The sequence below is a fragment of the Hibiscus syriacus genome, unplaced genomic scaffold, assembly GCF_006381635.1.
Source record: "Hibiscus syriacus cultivar Baekdansim isolate YM2019G1 unplaced genomic scaffold, ASM638163v2 tig00112344_pilon, whole genome shotgun sequence".
Lineage (NCBI taxonomy): Eukaryota > Viridiplantae > Streptophyta > Magnoliopsida > Malvales > Malvaceae > Hibiscus > Hibiscus syriacus.
In genome coordinates this window covers 1437130-1443318 of record NW_024063307.1, presented here as the reverse complement: position 1 = coordinate 1443318, position 6189 = coordinate 1437130, and positions in this window count along the sequence as shown.

The following is a 6189-nucleotide window of genomic DNA, read 5'->3' as shown; positions in this document are numbered from 1 at the left end:
AACACCCAAAAATACTCTAAAGGCTATGGTTTGTTACTAAAACATGTACTGAAGTTTTAGAGAGTTAACTAGGGTCTCTAGGTATCATAAAACGAATTAACACCTAAAACATCATTTAATCTTGAAATCAAATTTGAACCCTAATATGCTCAACTACACAAATTTTAGCAAATAATTGAAATTTATGAAAGCTTAATACTCCAAAGGATTGGAAATACACTACCTTGATGTTAGAAACCCGAAATGAGACTTCTTTAACTATCAAGCACTTTCTTTTTTGACTTGGTTGATATTCCACTCTTTTTCCTCAAACAAAAAATGAAGACAAAAATTCTTAGCATAAAATAGAAATGATGAATATTAAGAACGAATTTGAAGTTGAAAAAGGTAAGAAAGAAACCCCAATCACTCACCTTAAGCCAAGCAAATAAAATGTAGGAAGAAAATAAATAAAGAATAAATGAATAAGGAAGAAAAGATAAAACGGGCGAACCCCCACATCCAAAGCAAATAAAACCTCAAAATCAATTCCAATTTCCATCAAGGGTCTAATTACACTTTTAGTCATTTACATTTTGTCTCATATTAAAAAAACCCTTTTTGTAACTAATTGGACCCAAATCCAACCCAATTAGATCCAACGACTTAAATCATGAAATCTACGGGGTCTACTTGCCTCTCGGTAAACCCGAAACTAATAGCTCGGAATTTGGGGTGTTGCAATGTTTTTATCATTTTTAGTATTTGATTCACGAAAAACAAATAATCAATGTAATTCATTTTCTTAGTCAATTGAATTAGGTTTGCATTTACTAGAAAATGAATTAACATCTAATTTTCTGTAAATCATTTTAGGAATTTTTCACTTCAAAGCAAAAACACTAAAACATTATTATTTTATATATATATATATATGTAATATTAATATATTATTTAATATCATTTTAATAAAAATATTAATTACTAAATTATATTTATTGATAATTTTAATAATATAATGTATTATTTTATAATTATAATCATATTATTGTAATATGTACTATTATACTTTTATTTTAATAATATATAACAAATTATTAACAAACTTAATATTATTTATTAATTTTATAAAAATAATATTATTAAATTGTTGAATATTTAATATATATATTGTTTAAAATATAATATAATATTTTTATTTTAATATTATAATTTTTAACATTTTAATAATATTATTTTTATATATTATTTTTTATTTTAATAAATAATTAATATAATTTATAACAATTTTATTTTAATAAAATATAATAATTGTAATATTTTATTTATAAAATTGTAGATATAATATTTTAATAATAATATTAACATAAATAATATTAAATAAATTATTCTAATATTTTAAAAGTGATATCATTATTTTGTTAATAAATAATATTATTTATTGTATTTGATGTTTATAATAAAAAAAATTTTGAAAAAATTTACCAACAAGTGAAAACTAAATTACACAACATTATCCAAAGACCATAAAATGATTTTCATAAAATGTTTTCTAGGAAATGTAATTTATTTTAAAATTTCATTTTTCGGAATCTATTTTCTGTTAAACAAATGAACTCGAACATAAAGTTGCAGTTGACATCACAATTGTCCGATAAATGCATTTTGAGGACTCAAACTCTATTGTGTGATATGCTTCTCCAATACTCTTCAACCATAGTTATCACTCAAACATAGTAAGTTACTAACATTAATACACAAATCTAGCTATATTTTTATCTAAATTTCGTAAGTCTCAATAAATCCACTTAGAGTATTTTCTTTTATAAAAACTGCTAATTTTATTAAAAATAAAAAAATATCCAAATTACAATGAAGATTTACAACCACAATTGTAAATTAATTACGTAACAAAGATATTTTCATAAACAAAAAAAAACTAGTCACTTAAGATTACAATGACCATATAAGGAAAATGTTAAAAAAACATAATCAAATAAATTTAGATAAAAGATGGATACAAACAGATATGACCATATCAAAAAACAAACCACAAAATGATGAAGTTATTGAAAGATCACCGATATCGTAATTGAGCGGCATGAAAATACTATCTACGAACGTAAATCGTGTATTCAAATCCAATCGATGGTCCAAAGCAATGAAATTTACATGATAAAAAATAAAGCGGTATCTTGATTAGTAATGACAATGTCAAAGCCAACCTTGAAAAAAGAATAAATGAAATTAACGACCAAAGGACCAAAAATGTTCCATAAAGACTGAGAAAAGCGTGTCATAAAGACAAAATAAAACGTGGCATAAAGACATAATTATTTAAAATAAAAACAAGGAAAAAAATAAAGATGTGTTGTAATAAAGTAAAGGAAAAACAATGAATATCAGCGGTCGATGATTAACACCAAGACTAATATCGTTGTCGATCATAAAAATAAATTAGAAAAGAAACTAACGATGATTAAAAAAAATAGAAAAATATGATAAACCCTAAAATATCCACTTAAAGTACTTTGTATACGATCTTATGGTACAACTATATATTATATATAATATATTTTTTAATTTTTTAATATTTTATGATTTATCGTTTTATTGTTTATGGTATATATATGTACTAAATCTTTTAATTTTTTTTAGTATTTTTTAACTATATATATATTTGAATAATTTAATTTGTATTTTTAGTATTTTTATATTTAATTTTTTGAATATTTAAATATTTTATAATTAAAAAATTAAATAATCTCCTAATTTTGGGTAAACTACAGAGTTGGTCACTTTTGTTTCAATTTTATAAACATATGGTCACCTGATCCAAAAAATATAATATATGATCACTTTTGTTTAGTTTTAATAAAGATGTGGTCACTGAGACGTTAGCTGTTATGAGTTTGATGACGTGACACGTTAGTAAAAATGTTTAATTTTTATTTGAACCCTTAAACTTTAAATAAATTACTAATCATGGGGTATTTTTGTAAACTCAAAATGGTTCATGATAAAATATCAATTTACCCCTTTTTTATATGTTTTCTTTACCAGCCCCTTCCCCTGCTTCCCCAGCGAAGCAATATCGTTATTAAAAAATGATCAACATCACTACATATGGAAAAACTCTCTGAACAATTTAATCACCGGCCTCTCCACCCGCAATTCGAACACTGGCTTAGCCATCAGCAATTTGAGCACCATTCGAACAATCAACATCACTTTGAATGCGTCCCGGAGCAACATCAACCATCGATCACTGAATAAAACGATAGGTTCTGCTCAGGGTTTCAAAAAACGTTTCGCAGTCGCAATTTCGTCCGTGATATAGCGGTTTCGTCGCTGTCCGAGTTACCCGCTACACCCGCAATAGCGCATGCAACAACCACAATCACGGTAAATTCGAAATGACCGAAAATACGACCACGATTTAAAACCCTGATTCTGGTCCACTGATCAGTTTGAAAACGATATTACTTCACTGGGGAAGCGGCCGATAAGGGGTTAGAGAAGAAAAATATGGAAAAGGGGTAAATTTATATTTTATCTCAGAACTATTTTGAGTTCACAAAAAGTAAACATTCTTAATTAAAAAGGAGCAAAAGTAATCATATATTATATTTTTTGGATTGAGTGACTATACATTTATAAAATTGAAACAAAAGTGACAAACTCTATAGTTTACCCTATTTTTTAAAACTATCAATTTTACTCTCAAACGAGACCAGAAAAATTATTTTAGTCCATTTGTCATGTCATTTTCCATGTAAGCCACCATTATTACAACTATATTAGCACTGTGAACTGCCACATCAATATTGTAACGGTAAACAACGAAAAACATTGGTCAAATAACTATATTGAATTTATTTTATGAGTTAGAGGGTCATATTAGATGAAAAATAATTCGAGATTCACATTAGTTTTTTTTTAAAGTACAATAACCTTAAATGTTTTTTGCCTTTAAAATATAATTTACTCTTTTAAAGTATATTGTTATTAAAATTTAGGGTTAACTAAATGGATGATCACTTATGTTTGTGTTTTGTCAACTTTTGGTCATTGATTTCAAAATACATAAGATATGGTCACATTCGTTCTTATTTAATTAAGATGTAGCCACTGTGAGTTAACTGCCGTTAAATATTTCAGTATAGTCACACATTTGGTCTCTATTATTTACATATTTTCTCAATATAGTCATATTTTTAATAAATTAAAATAAATTTAATCCTCCAATCAAATATTATAACTGTCATTGGTACCACGTATCGTGTAATGTGTCACCATTGGATTGGAAAACTAATAGGTGTCACCGTTGGGTTGGGAAACCAACTTTAATTTATTTTAACAAAACAAAGCAAATTGGTGGAAAAACAAATATATTAAATTAAAATAAAGTTAGGCCTCCAATCGAATGACGACACATGACACTAGTGACACGTGCCATCATTTGATTGGAGGATTAAATTTATTTTAATTTATTAAAAGTATACTAAACTGAAAGAATATGTAAATAATAGGAACCAAATGTGTGATTATACCAAAATATCACATCACTTAATATGATAACTGTTAACCGTAGTTAACATGTGGTGACCACATCTTAAATAAATAAAAACAAAAGTGACCATATCTTAAATAAATAAAAACAAAGGTGACAATATCTTATGTATTTTGAAATTAGTGATCAAAAGTAAACAAAACACATACATAAATGATCATCAATGTAGTTAACCCTACAATTTATTATCACGTAATGATACTCAAATTTTCAAGAGATAGCATAACACAATTTCATATAAACACATATTAATATATATAATTTCAGGATTTAAATTGATTTTTTTCTTAGATGAAAGTTACTTTCTCAAACATTGATACATCTATAATAATTAGAAACTATTGTTTCTTCAACGATTTTTTAATTAGTATATACGTTTTAAATATAAAAATATAATAATTAGTCTAATGAGATAAGATGTTAAATTCTTAAAAGAAAGAAAAAACAATTTATATCATGAATGAAAAAAAATAAATTTTAAAAAATTGTCTTCATAATAGTTAATCAAATTAATTAGTTAATAAATTAAATATAAATGATTATATAAAAATAAAATATTTATTATTATTGTATAAAATAAACATTTAATAAACTTCAGTTTGTTTATTTCTAATTATATGTTTATATAAGCATTAAAATTATATATGAATTCAGTTGTCGCAGATATTTTGGGGGCGGTAATGAGCTGAGAAGCTGAAGCTCAGTAAGGCTGAAATTTATTGGTTGCCTTCCCATTACTCCGTTTCAATATTCAGGTCCCAGTCTCCTCCCATCCATAATAATACACTAAGATATTTTTTTTTATAAATATAAATAATTTTCAATTTCTTTTATGATATTTATAAATATAAATATAAATATAAATATGAATATAAATAATTTAATTTAATTTAAAAAAATTAATCACCTTAAACCTTTTTCAATGATCAAAATTAGTCGTAGGATATTATCAATAATAACAATATAAGAACTCGTCGTTAAATCCTTCAACGATGACAAACTGTTACAATATAAAAATTAATCCTTAAATCCTTTTACATCTTTAAATTTTATATATTATTTTTTTTCTTTTTTTCATCTTCTAATTTTATTTTGTAAATTTAATATTTGTTTAATAAATTTTACATTCATTTTTATAAGAATGGATAATATTTAAGTTTCTACTTTTAAATAATTAGGAATATCTATCAATATGAGATAACTAACATAATGATCTAAAATAAAAAGATCAATAAATAAATAAATAAATGATAATAAAAAGTAACATATTCATAATTGTTTAAAATATTATCTCAAAATATAATTGCTTGAAATATTTGTATTCGAGTTGTGATAAAATTAATTGTTAATATATTATTATTATATTACTGTTGATGGTATTTATTTATTATCATTAACAATGAAGTTTATTTTTATATATTTTTTGGGTTGTTGAATTATTTTGTTTAATATTTTAAGTATAAATTATTAATTTTTTTCGATGATTAAAAATGATTGATTAATATAATTAAATTCTAAAAAAGTAAAATAATTTATTTTAAATTGCTAATTGCCATAAAATATTTTTATTTTAAGGATTTAATTATGTCTCATGCATAAAGGTTAATTGGTTTAAAAATATTTTAAACGAAAATGCT